This window comes from Micropterus salmoides, unplaced genomic scaffold (genome assembly GCF_014851395.1).
Source record: "Micropterus salmoides isolate LMB-PRFRI ecotype aquatic unplaced genomic scaffold, ASM1485139v1 Ms_hic_scaffold_3, whole genome shotgun sequence".
Classification (NCBI taxonomy): Eukaryota; Metazoa; Chordata; class Actinopteri; order Centrarchiformes; family Centrarchidae; genus Micropterus; species Micropterus salmoides.
The window spans coordinates 11,503,820-11,523,233 of NW_024042261.1; the positions used below are offsets into that span (position 1 = coordinate 11,503,820).

Sequence of the window (19,414 nt, forward strand, 5' to 3'; positions counted from 1 at the left end):
TGCTGTAAAGTTTGGATGAAGAGGGTTGATGGCAGAGAAAGTTGTATTAATTCAGGTGCAAATCGCATTAGTGAGTGAGTTGCACCGATGTTCCACCTAGATGCTTGTCGTGTCAGTCGGTTGTCTTGTAGGGGAAAAAAACAGAGCTGACAGAGATGAACAAAATAATAAGTACTACTGATGGCTGATGTGTTGCACTTTTACACCAATCAAATTAGACAATAAAATGTCAATCTACAATTGGTTCAGTAACCAATACTTAATCAGCTTATTTCTCCACCTGGTACCACCAAGCCCCAAAAAGTTTGCAGTTTAGTTATTACAGCCAAATACTACCTGAAAGCACAAAGTGACTTCTTTTACCTGAAAGTTAAGTTGTCTTTCTGGTCGTCTAACTTTTCCACTCAGGCAATCCACCAGCACGAATTGACAGGACAGAAGAGAGAATATAAATGAGAACAAGAGCAGAAGAGACAATTTCAGGGAAAATTACAAAAAGAGGAGGGACTTTAGTGGCAGGCTTTTAATGATGGCCAAGTTCAAACATCATTGGATAATTCTTATTATGTGAATACTTAACTACTTACACACGTGGGTTTGGATGGGAAACACCCTGGCTGAGACTGTTTAAGAAACCTGCTTATCCTGTCTGTGTAACCAGGGATGGGCAAACATACATCAAAATGTATTTTAAAATAAGACAACAGATACACTAATTTTAAGTGTATCAAAATAAACTACAAAATTCAGCAGCCACGTTATGTATCTTTGTATTTCAAAAAATGCTAACAATATTTTTGATCTATTCCTTTACCAGTCCACTGACTCAGCTGATTAAGTGGACAATGTCTGTGAGCAAGAGCTTTTTTTTTGTCCCTATTGAGTCATGCAATAAATCTGACATGTACAACCAGTAAACAGATCAAATATTCACACATCCCTTTGGTCACCCAGATGAAGGTTAGTTGGTATCCAACAATTTAATGGTTAACTAACAATTTGCTAATGACTCATAACTGTATCCTAATTTGGTTACTTGGTGTTTGGTAATAAAGGGCCTACTTTGTGTCAGCAGCTCTGACTTGGCTAACTTGATGAGCAGTTGTGAGCTACAACACACGAGTGATGGATGAGTTGACAACCTCCTGGTTAATGCTGTGTCAACACAACGTTGTGCATGACAATAAGGAAAAATTATGGTTAAATCCCTGTGTGTAACTTAATATTTGTCAATGTTGAGAGCACAACACAACTTATAATTGGGCCTTGAAAATCTTGGACAAGTTAGGTACCCTCACTGTCGCAATTTAAGTACACTGAACAAAATTATAAACGCAACAGTTTTTGCAATTGTTTTTGCCCCCATTCATCATCAGCTGAACTCAAAGATCTAAGACTTTCTCTACATACACAAAAGGCCTGTTACTCTCAAATATTGTTCATAAATCTGTCAAAATCTGTGTTAGTGAGCACTTCTCCTTTGCCAAGATGATCCATCCACCTCACAGGTGTGGCATATCAAGATGCTGATCACATAGTATAGGTATTGCACAGGTGTACTTTAGGCTGGCCACAATAATTCCACTCGAAAATCTGTTCTGTTCCGCTGCCACATTTGCTTTTAACTCCCGTGTACTTTCAGTAACAGTCCCAGCTCGTCATTGGTCCATGCAAAAAAAAAAAATTGGTCTGGTTTTATTCTTTCGCCAAATCTTCTGTTACTATGGAATAGACCATATTCTTCAAGTTTACACCGGCACGCGCATGCCCAGTGTACCTGAACGGCTACTCGATGTGCGTTTTAGTATAGACGCAGATCAACTCTGATACACAGCTAAAATGCTGGTGTGGACGGAGATCGTATTCATTTTAAAACTCCATTTTTGAAAAAAACGTGGTAGTGTGGATGGGGCCCCAGATGTCGTGTATGCTGGTTAGCACCTCTGGAGCCCCCTGTATCTCTGGAGGATGGGCCAGCTGTGATTTTGGTTCTGGGGTGAGGAGAAGGCAAACAAATTGGTGCCTTACACATGTGGGTTGCTTACTGCCAAATTTACCACGACCTGTGTAGTTTGCCAATTATACATCAGCTCACTGGCTCGTTCTCTAGTGTTAAGTTTCAAACACATGTGGTAGAAGAAAACAGTGACACATTGGCTGGCACACTGTTTTAATTAATTCATCAATAGTTATTTGTATACATGAAAGGCACTGGTGGTTTTGTGTCAGCATTGAGCAGATAATGAGGAGTATAATTTAAAGAAGTTGCTAGGTGGGATTAAAATACATCATCCCTGCTTGACGTGGATTGATCCACGACTTCCAAACAGCATGGGGAATTCACTTATAGCCTTATACCTTAATAGTAGAAATATATGTTAATGAATTGGGTCAAATAACACTTTTGGGGCTTTATAACATATAATACAAAATTTTAATACCTCAGAGTTTTACATCAGTCAGACTCTAGGTCTGGACAGATTCAGTTTCCCTTGTCACCAGTTGTGGAAGAGTTCAAAGCTGCCAAGTGTAGACTGTCCTTGACATATAGGGACTCTCCAAGACCATCTCATTGGGAAAGCGCGTATAAAAACAAGGTCAGGGCAGAAGTGGGTCACTAGCACTGCAATCCACCATGCAGAATGTCCTCTCAGGACCAGAGATATCATTGGTAACCCCTGCATTGGAAGAGAAGGCCTAGGAACATCCCATTTTCAACAGGTAGAGTCCTAGAAGAGAACCTTGATCCAGGATGAGGTTCTTAGCCTGGAGGAAGAAGAGCTCAATCCATTCAGCTTGGAACCCAAGGTGCCTGGACAAGGTGGGACCTAAGAAAACCATCACATGGACTGAATTGTGGCGACTAGAACCTTACTGAATGTCCTTTCTGCTCAGAGCATTGAATGACACCCTCCCCCCCAAAAAAGTTGGAAACAGAGGCCACAAGAGGAAAACAGTTCGAAAGCAGGGAGACAACCCAGAAAGACCCAAAGAGCCTTGTGGTGTAGCCTGGCCAGAGTGGCTAGGAAGGTGGTAGGTAGGCAGACTCAAACATCATATGTTTGCAGAGGTGATTATTTTATTTACAGTGGTCTGCAGTACACGGATAATTCTATTCAAACAAACAAAAAGACTTGCAAAAAATAACGCATCAAACTTGTAGCAACGCTAACAAAAGGCACGTGTTCACAGCAGCACAGCCTCACCTCTTTCTCCTTGGGAACACAAATCCCAGTGTTTATATAGGGCGGTCAATTCACACCCAACTGCTTCAGCCCATCCCATTCTGATCCAGGTTGATCTACTCCATAACATTAATACATAGAAATCTCTTAACATTTGGAACTTAGTTACCAGTTCACTCCACTCTCACTGCCTACAAAACAGGTCAGGGTTATTCACACATTTATTTATAATAATCAGTGATGTCATCCATGACCACCCTAATCCTATAAAACAGGAAATGCTTAGGCTGACCCCTCCCCAAACAATTATTCTGCATTGGGGAACTGAACAAAGGAACAAACAATTGTAAGCATTAACACAGGAAATGACTATGTGTTTACTCTAACTTACCATATGCTTTGCTGTCAACTGTGACATAATGCAAACACAAACAACCCGGGATAGGCTTTGCCAGTCATGTCAGTTAGTACAGCAGATCATGATGAGACGTTAGGGATAAGTCGGCGATACCAGCCAACTAACTCCAAGAATGACCTTAGCCTCGTCTTGGTGTTGGGTAGCGGTGAAGCTGCAATCGCCTCTACCTTTCCAACCTTGCCTCCTCCGATCACATAGCCAAGGTACTGCACCTCTGACTTGGCAATGTGACACTTCGTCGCATTGATGACCAGCGCTCTGGATGCGTTGAAAGACATCGGCAAGATGTTGCAGATGCTCCTCCCAGGTCCGGCTAAAAATTACGGAATTGTGTTGAGGCTTCGAAACACTTCGACACATGTGACACATCTCCACGGTGACACCTACTGGTCATTTCTGATATCGACACATGTTGGTAGGGGTTTCATTGAAACAATAACTGACCGCGTTTACAATTCTAAATGCTTTATCAATACATTGATTTTATTTCGGAGAAATCGCCACACAACAAACACACAAACGCTTTCAGATTGTCAGAGACAGCAGATGGGGACCGCAATAAAAGTGTGTTTAATAAAACACATCTGTGTGTTGTTTCACAAGTAATCACTCATTTAGCCGACGCTTTTCTCGAAAGCCAATCATAATTGCTGCGTCAGAGGGCGCAGCTTTGGAGCAACTAGAGGTTAAGTGTCACATGTATCACAGTGGGAATCGAACCCACGTCTCTCACACTAAAGGAATATGTCTAAATCACTACCCTATCCATTTGCAGAATCAGAATACTTTATTGATCTACGAGGGTGAATTCTATGTTGCAGCTACTCGCAAGGCGTAAAATGAATAGAAATACTAGGTAGTTGAAGTTGCTGAGTACATAATATAATAAAGTACACAAATCTAAGAATATAATAATAAATGTGGATATCTACATTATTATTATATTGTTATTATACAGTAGCTTATTAACAGAGGTGTAAAGATAATTACCAGGTAAGATATAGGCCCTAGTGTAATAATAATTAATAATAATGAGTGCTGGCAGTGATGAGGTGTAATGGATTAAAAATCCGTAACTGAGTAAAGTTGAAGTTGTTTCAAGAATGATAAATGAAAAATGGAACAATGTCTCACATTTGTTATATGTCAAGAGTTTTATTCAGAAATATTCAGAGGTTTTGGGGCTGAGTCTGTTTTTTTCATAATTGACATCCCCAGCCTTTGAAAAGTTTGGTCACATGGAACATTTGTTGCTGGCAAAGATAAGTATTTTTTTTGCCATCATAGGCCTACAGGTGCGGAAAAAGGATTGTGGGTCCTTGGAACAAATCTGTCAAATGTGTTAGAGGCCGGTGTTTGGTTTGTTCCAAACACTGTGAATCAAGCGTAGAAGAAGGGGTGAAACGCACCAAAGCCTCGCTTCACTGCGGTCACGTGACATTGACGTTCTGAACCACGCTTTGGAGCAGCGTTTCCAAACGTCTGTGCTTCGGGATCTCGACACTGCGTCGACACGTCACCATCAAGCGTCCCATCCCCACTGTGAACATGTGCCTTTTGTTAGCGTTGCTACAAGTTTAATGTGTTATTTTCTTAAGTCTGTTTGTTTGATTGTCGAATTATCTGTGAAATGCAGACAACTGTAAGTAAAATAATCACCTCTGCAAACATATGCTGTCTGAGTCTGCCTACCTACCACCTGCCTAGCCACTCTGGCCAGACAACACCACATTTGGTAGAAAGACCCAAAGAGCCTCCTGTTGGCTTTGGCAATAAAATGATGAAGCAAGGTAAGCTTTAGACATGGTGATGGACAAGTGGCTTCAACTGCAGCCTGTCAGCTGTTAAGTTTGAGGAGCAAAATTAGCATCCCAATTAATGTCACGTCTAATGTGAATTGCCAATGCATCTTGCTAACCAAGCTAGCTAGCTGCACCCTCTTGTCCAAATATTGTCACTTCTTGTTCCAAAAATCAAGATGGTGACTGCCAAAATACCAAACTCTCAACTTCAAAACTTAAGTCCACAAGTCCCACTGTGTGTCATCAAGATGGCTACGTCCAGTTCTTTTACACAGTATATGGCCACAACTGTTTCCCACACACAATCCACCAAAAGAACTACCAAGACAGACAGAAGAGAAGAGTGGATGTAAATAAGAGAAAGAGTAGGACAGACTATTTCAGTAAAAAAGGTAAAGACATTATGAGGAGGGACTTCAGTCAAGGCAACCAAATGACAGAGCGTTATGTGAGATTAAGGGAAAGATCACACATCAATGGACATAACTGACTACACCTGTCTGTCAACACTGTTTGTTTTCATTTCTCAGGGCTTGATCATGTGTGTTGAAACAGAGACACACCCTGACAGTGACTGTATATGAAACCTGTTTATCCAGTCTGCAAAAGTCAATATTATTGGATGCTGAGACTATTATGGTAATACACTGACTGTGAAATGTCACATTTGTGGATTTATTTCCATAAGATTTTGCGCTGCACTAAAGAAATCCAGTACATTTTGTGCAATAATGTTACACAAACCTTTTCGTTTGTGGAAGATAAACAATCACAAGGTAGGCCATAGGAAATAATCCTTGCTAAGCAGTAAGTTTAGAAGTTCCAGATGCATACTGGTATTGTGACAATCCTGTGGTTGTCTGTGTTGTGTTGAGCTGGTTTGGTGTTTCAGGCTGTCTATAGGCCGAGCCAAGGCCAGGGTCGTCAGGAGATGTGGCTCACCTGTTCAGCCTGGCTCACCTGTATTAAAGATAGCTGCCAACTCTGCCCACTCTCTTTTTTGTTTCCCACAGCACCATGCACCACCCTCGGATACACCAGCGCTTCAATTTTGACTTATTATGTAGCTTTTGCTTTTGCACTCACTACATTTTACTCTCACCCACATATACATGACAATCTAGATAATACTGATTTCCATGTTTGCCTTTATGTTTACAATTAATCCATTAAGCTTATGTTTCAAAGGCCCTCTGTGTAGCCTATACAGCCTAGGCTGTGTTTGGTGTTTCTCTTCAGTCGCTGTCCCGCCATTGTCGTGTTTGGAGTGTTCTGCCTGATGCTCTGTTTGGACGTTTTACACCCGAACTGCATGTAAGCCTGAGTTTTTGTTTTTTTGGATTAAAACCTGTGCTCCTTCAGTCAACTCTCCAGTGTCCTGTGTTTGGGCTCTCTCGTGTTTGTACTTCCTTAAACTTGTGACAGAGCCAACTTGTAACAATATTAATTTATAGTACCATGTACGTGTATAAAATATGTTTATTTATTTGTTATAACTGTGACAGTATTAATACCCTCCTACAGTACAAAGCTAACAAATGAAACTAATGAAAGCATTTTCATTAACATTCGGTGCCCTTATGGCAACATGAGTGCAGTCAGTAGCACTGATTACATTTGGGAAACCGTACATGGCTGCAAATTGAGCTTTCTTGTTTGCCTGTTCACCCGCCGTGTGTGGAAACTTTATGCAATCATGGGACAAAGCTATTATGCCTTTTAACATGTCTGGCATTACCCGGCTAAGGGTCTGCTGATATACCTGACCTGTCAGCCAATTCCCTCTGAAAAGGTCCAGTCACCAGGAATCCTAGTGTTGTCAGGACTCGAAGTGGGACTGGCACGGCATGGTTCCTCCGAGTGCTCCTCTGTAACGCTGGGCCCAAAAGACCGCAGAGGTCCAACAGGACAGCTCGAGGAAGTCGGAACCGGCTCATAAGCCACTCGTCCTCGTTTGCCAGCAAGTCTTCTAAGAGCGCAAGATCAGCCATTGTGCGTCATTACGCATTGTGAATGCATCATGGCATTTTATTACCATCCATTTGATTGCATCTGACAAGCTACAGCTGTGTTATGAGGCCCCTGGGGTCTCTGCGGAACAGGGCTGGAAATGTGCGTACGCCACTTCCCAAGCAAAGTGATCTATAAAAAACAAACGTGAGGGAAAATGTGCTCATTCAAGTGTTGTACTCTGATGTATGGGTGTCACTGTGAGTCCATCTGCAGATGACTGAATAAACCTACAGAAAGTCAAATGTTGGCTTCGGGTTGTTTATTTCAACAGAATTCCACTGAAGCAAAACGTCTACAAGCAGATATGAAGAGGCTGCATTTTGAGAGTTGACTGAAGCAATGGGATAAATGTTGCATTTCTAAATAAAAGTTTCACTGTTTTTCTAACTCATCTTCAGAATAAAAATCTAGCCCACATTGTAGCAGTGGTCAAAATACATGGTACATACAATAACAAAGAACAAAGCCAGTAAATTGAATCACCCAGTAAAAAGTCAATATCAAGTATTTGGTACTCAGTGAACCCATCTCTCTACACTGTTAATCAGCAGCAGTCTGATGTTCAGTCATACTGGACCATGGGGTGGTCACTCCAGGGAGGCAGGTTGCAGAGTTTCTCTTCAGTGGCTGTTTCGATGGGCCAGCCCCAGGCCTTGAAGAATCCAGCCAAGTTCATCCCCACAGTCTGGGAGAAGGTCTTTGCATACAGGTTCATCTTTCTGTAGTTGTCATTGGGAAAGTTGGACATCTTGTGGTAGGCAGCAAACACCTTCTTAAAGGCATCCCAGCCAAACCTTTCCTGGAGCTACATGGAAGGAGCCAGAGGTAGAGGAAAGATTAGAAAGAAGAACAAAACATGTTTGTTGTTAGGTGTTTAATGGCCACTTAAGATTCACTGGGTTGAATGGGGCAAGAGACTTTCAGTCTACCTATTGTTACTATTTATTTTTCTCTTTCACTGTCTTTGAAGAGGTGTGATTCTGTTTGAATGCTGACGCCAGTGTGACATAGTTTCTCTACAGGGTCATTCTCTCTCACCTGCATATATGTCTCCAGGGCCACCCACATTTGCCAGTTGCTGAGTTTCTTGCCCCCCTTAACATACTCCTCTGTTCGACTATTTCGATTTGCTGAAGTCATTGATGTCATTGCTGGATGAGCCTGCGTTGAACAAGTTGAAATGATGTGATTGTGAAACAATGTAATCCAAATGAAAATCTAAATATTTTTCTCAACATATGATAACAAGAACAGTAGTCTTTTGTAACATCTATTGATGTAACAATGTCACCATAGCCTTTAAGACCAGGCTGTTCTAGCCATTGGTCTCTGTTTGTGTTAACTAAATTAAACTAATTTACTCCACCTGGTCCCTGTTGATCCTCAGCACCTCTTCATGCACATACACTGACCACAGGTTGCATGTACACTCTGTGGTGTGTGGTGGGAACTCCCAGCAGCTTCTCTGTTGGTTGTGTCCAAGCTCATGTATGGGGCCCCACAGGCCTTTACTCTTAGCAAGGTCAATGCTGACCAGCTCAGCTGCTGTGGGCTTGTGTGCCATGATAGGATAACCTGAATGCATCCAACCTGAATAGACAAACAAGTCTTTAGGGTTCCATATCTATGGTAGAGAAACATCACATTGTAGGGCATGTGTATGCAATTAGAGCAATTTACAAATCAGTGTCATATTAGCATGTGATGTTACAAAACTCCTCATTCAATTAGTAATTTTAAAGAAGTGTTGCCATTTTTAAACTCAAAACACTGTCATAATGCAGTATGTACTTGGTGTCATCTGATGTCCCTGAGAGTCCTGGTGATTTATTTTCAATATACTGTACATTCCAAGGACAGCAGTTAGCACTGAGCAGTTCCCCCTTGGCGTTAACATGGAAATGCAGATTTGGGGAAACTCTAAATTGCTCGTAGGTGTGAATGTGAATAATTAGTCTATAGAGAGCCTGGACAGGTCTACAGGATAAGCAAATAATAACTAGTCAAAGTCAAACACACTTACCACAGGAAATCTGCACATCAGTAACAAAACGTTCTTTGCGGGGAAATTTGTGTGGGATGGCAGCAAGATCAGCGATACTCTTCATGATGTCATCCCAGAATGCCGCCAGCTCATCAGGGCGCTCTAGGTCCCGAATAACATCTGATGGTACAGTAAGGATGATGTTGGCAAACTCCAACTCTGCCCAGGGTGCAGGGGCTGTGCGCAACAACGACCAATCAGCTGCTGTTGTCACACCTGAAAAAACAAAGGGAGGGATTCAAATCACATCAAAGAATTATTGCATAATTTTGTAAATTATATATTTTAAAGGGACTCCTGCTAAACTGAAACTATTTCGCTGGAACTGTCCATCACAAATGACATTTGATGAGAACTAATGATACTGCATTGGATTTTGAACAAGATGTTCTTACTTACACTGCCCTGAATCCCAAAACAACCTTTTATGCGATACTATAATGGACAAAACTCACACCTTCTATTTACCCCCCTGAGAATAAACATATCAGCAGGCACATACCGCACCATCACAGACTCACCTGATCTATAGTACGGCGCAGGTACAGCCATCTGCACTGTGACCTCTACCCCGTACACTTGTGTTTTGGGTGGGGCTACCAGGTAGATGAGTCCACCCCACAGGTTCCACACCTGCATCATCTCTGAGGTAACAGGAAATCGCTCATGAACACATGGTGCTCTCTTCAATGTTTCAGCACTGAGACGGTCTGTTTGACATCCTATCTGGATCTGTGGAAGACATGGAATTGTGTTACTGATAGTGTTGTTTGTACGATAAATAAAAGGATGCAAAGCTGGAAAGCTGGATATGATGACGACTGCAGACCATTCAAAGTATGAATGACCTGAGAGGACTGAACGACTTGCACTGTCTGCCACAAAGTAGTTTCTTTCTCTGAATTTAGCGGAATTGAGTGCCTAGTCACTGCTGAGACTGGGGTCTGAATGGGATGGACATTAACAGAAAAACAATTAATTCACTTTTGTGCACTCTACCTTCCATTCCTTGTTGACTATCTCTGCTGGTATGGCCATGTAGGTCTTCATACCAGGAGAGAGGTAGAGACCCGTACTGATCCACTCTTTCCCTCCTGACACACACACACACACACACACACACACACACACACACACACACACACACACACACACACACACACACACACACAAACAGCAGAAGCAAAGATTATACTCATCATGTCATATTTACATTGATTAAAGGTCCCATATTATGCTCATTTTCAGGTTCATACTTTTATTTTGTGTGTCTACTAGAAAATGTTTACATGCTTTAGTGTTCAAAAAGCAAATTATTTTTCACATACTGTCCTCTGCTTCAGCTCCTCTATTTGCCTTCTCTCTGAACACTCTGTTTCAGCTCCTGTCTCTTTAAGGCTCCCCTCCCTAAGAGCCCACTTTCTTCTGATTGGCCCCGGAAGCTTCTCCAGGGGCAAGAAGTAGCTGGCACAGCGCTCTTGAATCATGGCTGCATCCGAAAACTCAAAAGAAATCTCCTTTCCTGACCACCTTTCCTTGACATCAATGTAAATCGCATGAGGTCAAGGAAAAATGTGAAGGAGAATGCATTAGGACTTAGGAAAAGAGGACGGCGGCTCTAAGCGACATGATTATGCAACGGTGGATGTTACTGCCCTGACCTGCCATGATGAAACTACAGTGTTCTGAAGATGGACTACAAAAAGACTACATCTCTGACACTACGCCCAGTGTTGTTTTAATGCAGGCCATCTAAAGGTGGACAACACGGTGGAATATTAGGCATGCTTCATTACCAAGATAGCAACAAGGCAGATAGGTATCAGTCACAAGATAATGGAAAGGGTTGTCACATTGAGAATGCTTGCTCACCCTCCTGCCCATAGTTATCAACATGAATCCCAATTATTGTTTGTAACAATGTTTCCCACAGAATGACTGCGCAACTGTGGAGAGAGAGAGAGGGGAGGTGCTGAGCTGAGCGAATATATGCGCAGCTCATTTTAGATAGTAAGAAAATGCGGTCAGTGTTGATAACAAATAAATCATTGTGTGGGAAACACTGAAATAATACATTTCATTTACTGTAGAGGTCATACAGCTTGGTCATTGCTTGTATTAAGGTGAGGGTGTCAGCATCTGTGACTGAATTAAAATAAATTAATGATATTTCTGAAGGCTGGAAATACATAACGTGAACCTACACGCTGCAACATTATCCTAACTTTGATCACGTTACAAGACCAGTAACACAGCTTGCATGGATCTCAGGTATTGCTGACAGTTCAAGACATTTGCATAAGAGAGAAATTGTAAGTTCCATGGTGATCAACATCCTTTATCTGTCATGGCCGGAGATTTCTCTTTTTTATTATTGTAGAAAACACTTTATAGCATATTTCAACAATCCAAAACATAAAACAGTGTTGAAACAGCATCAGATTACAGCGAAGCCAAAAGAAAACAAACTAAAAGAAAGAAAGAAATTATGAGAGTCTTATTCAAGTATTATAATGTGCATCTGTATTGAAAGGATTTTATAAAATGTGGTTGATGGATTTTATCGTTTGAGTTTGAGAACGTGCGTCGCTTTAAATGTTGCCGCTGCAAGGAATTGTGGGATGGCTGACCATCCTTTACGAAAGGATGGTCAGGTGTACCCAATGCTAAAGGAGGTGAAAGGAAGCATTGAGGCTACTTTCCTTAGCTTTTAGAAAATTCGGACAGCTGTTATCATGGCTGCCACTGAATTTCTTCCGGGTAACTTCACTGAGTTTGGAACCTTCAGAAGCAAAAAAGACTTTTCGAACGCAGCCCATGTGTGGATAGGGCTGGCTATGTGAACTAGAAACTTTATTCACTCATTTTGGAAGCAAATTTTTCTGTTTTTCTCTCTTATGTCCTCCACCTGCTCTGCTCCAACTTTCTGTGATTTATGGATTTTGCTAATGCATAGATAGCTTTACTTGTTGTTAGCAGTTAATTTAGCCATTAAATTCTGAGAACGGTAGCTGTCGCTAGCTAGTTAGCTCAGTTAGCCGTGTAGCTAGCTGTCCTGTTAGCTGACTCTGCCTGTATTGGAAGCACTTTCTCGGGGACATACTAACAACCTCCAGCTCTAGCTCAGCGATGTCGGTGGGGACGTCTACTGCACTGAAGGGCTGGAGGAAGTCCAATACAAAACAGATCCAACTGCACGCTTGCACGCTTGCACACACATTTACTGAAAGACTGAGCAGGAGGAGAAGAGAGAGCATGTTTTTCTGTCATAGTTTTGGGACCTTTAGACACACCAGGGACACATATTTAGGTTGAAAAGACATGAAAAAGTGGATATTGCACAATATGGAACCTTGTAATGCAGTGCAATGTAATGCAATGTAATGCAGTAGCCCAAACGTAATTCATGAATAGTTCACATATTTGTCCACAATAAGGTCTGACCTGCTGTGTTAACATTAATCTTGATCCTGTGGTTGTAAACAACTGGCAGCAACGGGTTATCCTTGATGATGTAGGGCAGGAGAGCATCAGGATCTGGGGAAACCTTGTAAACCTCTGCTGCCACACTGAGGAGTAGGTGGTCTTTGGGAGTCTTTGCAGGGCAGCTGTCACACACCTTTAAAGAAAATTAATTATTAAACGTGTTGTTCTAACACCATCTCACTTGTTAGCTTTGTGCTGTTCTATTAGAATGTTTTCTAAAACATTCATGTTGTGTATTTTGTGTACTCACCTGAGGCATGTCTGACTTCATTAAGATGTCAGTGAGGGTGGACACAATCTGCATGTAGGAGGAGCAGTCATGAGCCTTCATGTGCAAGTACTTGGCACAGTCCCCACCCAGCTTTTTAAGACATGCCTCCTCATCCTTGCTTAATTCTTTGCCATCGGTTACATGGCCAGCGAAGCGGCCCAGAAGGTTGCGGAAGTGGTAGGTATCTTTCATGGCCTGGCTGGGCACAGGGGCCTTGTATAAACCTCCTTCAATTGTTGTCCCCAACAGGCTCAAGCCCATTTTGTTCAGGATCTTGTTCCCTGAAAGACATTCCAGCAAACCTGATTTCATCTACTGTGTTTTACTGTTGAAACTGCTATAGTTAAAGTTAGACGGATGTAGGTGGATTATTAGAACATTCCCAACTCTGCCCCTTAAAGAAAGCTCTTGCCTTGTTGGAACTGTTATAGTTAGAGTTGAACTGAGTTGAATTATAAGAACATGAACTTGTCATTTCCCACTTGCTCCCATGATGTCCACAGTGTCTGCCTGACCTCCTCACCAGCTGCAGTTTATATGATTAATTACCTTGTACAGGGCCTTGACACAAATCACCACCAGCCTATATTGTCCATTCCCTCTTTGCACTCTTTACCAGAATGTCTTGTCTGTCCTGTCTCCTAGCTTTCCTGCCTGTTGTCAGCACCAGTGTTCTTCACAGTTTAGCTGTGAATCTTCATGTCTTCTTTTTGGGATCTACACCACCTGGCCCGACGGACATCAACCAGCCAATCATCTAAACTGATGTAGTGGAGGGGACAGCAGGCCATTTGCTTGCCATAACTTTGTGACAACTGAGGTACATTTTCTTAAAAACTAACAAGAATGTTTCAGTTTGCAAAGAACATATTCGTCTTCAGGAAAAATTTTTTAGACATCCTGTTTTAGATAATTTAACAACTTTGGCCATTGTTAGAGGGTTAACACCTTCTTGGTGCCATCCAGTGCTCCACTGATACCATATAGGTCGTATTGTGTCTGTCCCGTAACTTTCTTAAACCAACAATCGACATTCCACCCACTTCACACAGTAATTAGCCAGGCATGCGGACGTGAAGTTTGGTTTAACATGTCTCTTCTTATATTTTTTTTCCTCCCTTATTCCTGTGTGCCATGCTGGACTCCATAATGCGTTTATGACTGCAAATGTGTTTCTCACTCAGCGATATTGATTGTATGTGCGGTAGTTTTGAGTTGTCCCTAATATGAATCATCGCCTAGCAGTAGTACCTGGGTGTGGCAATGCTGCAGTGGAAAAGACACATGCCACTGCAACATATTCATCAATGTGTCCCTGAGCAAGACATTTAACCCCTAGTTGCTCCAGAGGTGTGCAACCTAAAGCAACTCTAAGTCGTTTTGGATAAAAGCGTCAGCTGAATGAGTAATTTCAATTATATTATACCCGGAATATGCTTAGCATGCATTATGTTATGAAATTATTATGGGGTGAAGTAGGCCGGATATAATCACCCTCTTGTGGTGTATTATCATACCTGAGAAATCTGTCATTGGATTTTGCCCATGGTGTGTCTGTGCCCAGTACCAGGCATGTCCACCAATCAGCAGGCCTCCTCCCTCTGCCACGAAGTGTTGGATTTCCTCCACATGATTATCGCTGTATGCCGTGCACACAAATACACTCAGGTCTTCCCTGAAGTCTGTCTTCTCACACTGTAACCCTGACTTGCTGAGAACTTGGAGTGCAGGGCCTTGCGCAACTCCAATGATCCCCTGCCGGCCTTCATCCAACCAATGAAGGGCATTGTTCCAAAATGGAGCAAATGTCTGTGATAAAGGCAGTAGTATGTTAATAACACAAAAAGATTTGGCACATCAGCACACATCTCATTATTCAGCAAAAAGAACAAGAAAGAGACATCTCGTGAAAGGTGAGTAGTTGAAGGAAACGCCGGGTGAAACGAGGGAGAGGAGTGTGTTGTGCACTTTATTTCCGAACATTATTCAAACATGACAAAGTCCTCTCTCCACCTCTGGAGACTGACGTTTCCACTGTCATCTTCCTGCAACAAATCGCCTCTCATGAAATTTTAGAGTTTCAAGTGTCCTGGAGTGACACTTCTGTTTCTTGTTCAAAACAAAGGGTGTCACCGGAAGTCACTCTTAGTGATCCTTTCCCTGATGTTGTTAGACACCTCGTATAACAGTCTAAGCCTGTCATTGGTAAAAACAAACACTTGTGGGCGTTATTTTGACAGGCACAATTCCCCCAAAATAATACATTAAAGCCTCTGCAACTGGTTCACAGCTGCCGGCTGAAGCTATCTACTGCACGGATTCCAAAACATTTTGTACCTAGTAGGGGTGTGATGATACACCTAGCTCACAAGAACAAGATGATATTTTAACACAACATTTTTATCAAAACTTCAATGACGAAATATATGAGGGGAGGGTCTAGGCTCCTACCAGCATTAAGCACTTACACATTTCCTGCATTCTAGTGAATTTTTCTTCATTCATTTATGGTGGAAAATTCGCTTTGTGGCACATTTTCACCTCAGTTATAAATGAATTCATTTTAATTCAGTTATAAACTCCTGAACTTTAATAGCTCCTCTGTTTCAGCAAGTTTTCTGGTCATGTTCAAAATTTTCTGCACATAAATCTATCCCACAAATGTGTGTTCTCTAAATGTCAAGAAAAAAGTCATAATATTATGAGAATCATATAATAGTTTAGTATAGTATAATAGTTTTTACTATGTGCACTGTACTCTGCTGTGCATTAGGTTATTACTCTGTTGATATGGTAGTATCCCCTACAGACCACGTGACAGACACAGAACCGTTTAGGATGAGAAAAAAGGTGGAAACCGAAACTAACAGGCAGAAATCTCACCACAAATCCACACATATATTAACTTCAGCACCTCCAATAAACTGCAGCTCACAGTCCCAAACAGAACCAGTCTGCGCCACAGTTTATAGATTGTTATATTGCAAAATTCTACCCTTTTTTTCAGGGCCCTTTTTTCGCATATTTTGGTGTCAAAATGACCAGTAGGTGGAGGGTATGACTAGATTTTGCGATATTAAAACCTGACGATATTTCTCGCAGAGGTAAAAACTGTCGGCTAAAAACTGTCTGATATTGTGAGAGACCTTTTTACCTCTGCGAGAAATATCGTCAGGTTTTAATATCGCAAAATCTAGTCATACCTCCACCTACTGGTCATTTTGACACCAAAATATGCGAAAAAGGGCCCTGGTTTAAAAATACCAAAATGATCATTTAATATATAACAAAATAAATAAACAAAGTAAACATTTACATTAAATATTGGTTTTAAAATGTCTATCTTCATAAGTCAAATTTAGAACATCATGACAATTTGCTCATATACTGTTGTTAAGGTATAAAACATTTCATTTGAGCAAAACCTTATTATATGCTCAGTTTGACTTATGAAGACAAGTGAATGCCTAAAAAAACTTTAATTTAAACTGTACCTTTTTGTCCCATAAATCCTTCATGTGAGACCACAATGACTCGCCCCTGCCCATAGTAGGCTCCTGCTAGGAACGCATGGCCATCGTCTGTGGTCCCGATGGGAAAGGCTAGCGGGCCATGGACTAGAACCTCAGAAGGTAATAGTCCAGGGTTGAGGTCAAACTCTGAAACCCCCCTGGAGTAAGAACTCCAAGTCATCCTCAAAATCCTTCCCAGTTCTTTAAAGAGTGAAGAGGAAGAGAAAAGATGGATGTCAAGTATGACTGATACAGTATGTTATATAATTCAGATTAAAAGTTGTCACCTTGCAAAGTGGAGCCTTTCTAAATGTGCAATAAAAGAGAAGTAAAGTATACACTCACACTATAGCCATCCAGGAAGATGGGATCTGAGGGTAGACAGGAAGGCACTCTACTTCACACTTGCGCTCAGAGATGTAGATCCCTGCCACACCAGAAACCTTGTTCCCTTCAAACTGAAGCAACATGTTCTCCTTGGGGTGATCTGCAGCCCAGTACCATGCCTGCCCTGCTATCAGCACTCCTCCTCCAGCTTTCAGAAAGGCCACCAGGTCCTTTACGTCTGCACCCACGCTGTAGGCATCAGTCACATACACCCCCACGTTGCCACTAAAGGCCCCCACAATTTCTGCTTGGAAGCTGGATTTCCTGAGATTATCAGAGACTGCCTTGACGTTTTTGTGAACCCTCACAGACAAGTTTTCAGATCCATCTCCTCTCAGCCAGGTCACAGCGTTCTCTACCAGAGCAGGAAAGGCGGTCAGGTAGCCCTCATGACCCAGGACCACGATCCTTCCACTGCCGTACAGAGAGGCAGCCATCAGGACCTGGCCTTGGCTGTTCATTGCTAAAGGAAAGGCATGGTCTCCAATCAGCACCAGGTCACTGGGAACACAAGGACCCCGGAAGTCCAGCTCTTTCAAGCCTCTCATCAGGGACATGTAGTCCCCCTCATGTTGGGTTTGTGTGGGTTGGTTGGACATGATGTGGGAATGAAGGATCAATGCTGTAAATATTGAATGAAGAGGGTGGATGGCAGAAAAACGTGTGTAAAGTCAGGTGCAAATTGCATTAGTGACTGAGTTGCACCACAGTTCCACCTAGATGCTTTTCGTGGCAGTCGGTTGTCCTGTAGGAAAAAAAACAGAGCTGACAGAGATGAACAAAATACAGTGTAATACTGATGTGTTACACTTTTTTGCAGGCTGCCAGTACAGCCAAACACTACCTAAAAGCACAAAGTGACCTTTTTACCTGAAGGTTAACTTGTCTTTCTGACTGTCTAATGAGACTGGAACTTTTCCAGGCAGGTAATCCACCGAGAACACAATCTGACAGGACAGAAGATAGAATATAAATGAGAACAAGAACAGGAGAGACTATTTTAGGGGAAATTACAGTAAGAGGAGGGACTTCAGTGTGTACAACCCAGTGACAGGCTATTAATGATGGTCAAGATCAAACATTAGTGCACGGTAACACTTGTCAATATTCTCAGTGTCTCACTACTTCACTACTTACACATGAGGTTTTGGACAGCGCTACATCCTGGCTGAGACTGTTAAGAAACCTGCTTATCCTGTCTGTGTAACTCAATATTTGTGGATGTTGAGAGCACAACACATTTTCACTGTGAAATAAACCAATTAGCACGTATGTGTCTTTGTTTCGAACAGAAAAAAAGATACGTTGTTTTATAGAGACCTTGGAAAATCTGTTTTCATTGTGTGTTGCACTCTGTTTACATGTGTGTTGCAAGTCAGACAGAAACCCCGGGGTGGCGATGGTGTAGTGGCTAAGACGCAAACCTTTGGTGTGAGAGACCTGGGTTTAATTCCCACTGTGACACATGCACCAGTGTGTCCCTGAGCAAGACATTTAATACCTAGTTGCTCCAGAGGTGTGCAACCTCTGACATATATAATAGTGTTGTAGTCAAGATCGCCAAGAGTTGACCGAGACAAGACCAAGACTTTTAGGGGCTGAGAGCAGTCAAACCAACATATGTTTATTAGAAAATAAACCGTTGGATGAAATACAATTTTGACCTGGCTACATCACAGAGAACTTCAAAGTATAACAAGTCACCACCACTTCTTTAAGGGCTAGTGTTGTGTAGGCATATCTTACTTTTTTAGACAATTAACATATTGTAACATTACATGAATGTTGTGAATAGAAACTTTTATAACAATGTGAAAGTAACATGCAGCCTATGCTTTACTGGAATATGGTTTCAACATCTTCTATGATGCCTCTAAAATAAACAAACCTCCAAAAGTACACTTCTAAACAAAAAGGTTTCTCTAACCAACGAGCCTACACGAGTAAGAAATCCTGTCACGCCTGTTATGGAGGAAGCTATTCGTCAAAACATTTAACTCTTCATAAGACAGTGTAATAAAAGGGAAAGATGAAGAACAGGTTTTTCTCCCTTAGCCTAAACTCTTCTTGTCCTATATCCCTTAGCCTGTGTCTTGATCTTAGCTTTATCTTTGGTTCTTGTCTGACTGGCTGACAGGAGGAGTAGGAGAGGAGGCAACAACCAGGAAACCTATTTACTGTTCTACGCAACAATCAACCCGACGCTTCTTCAAATGTACAAGAAATTAATTTTTATTAGCAAAAAAATAAATTAATGTGAAAGGCTCGTTTACCACGCGGTCTTCCGTGAGATTTC

At 41.8% G+C, this 19,414-nt stretch overlaps 1 pseudogene; it reads right to left on the bottom strand.

Moving 5' to 3' along the window:
- Positions 1-7,660: 7,660 nt before the first annotated feature.
- LOC119882760 lies at positions 7,661-18,065 on the bottom strand (annotated as a pseudogene).
- Positions 18,066-19,414: the final 1,349 nt, after the last annotated feature.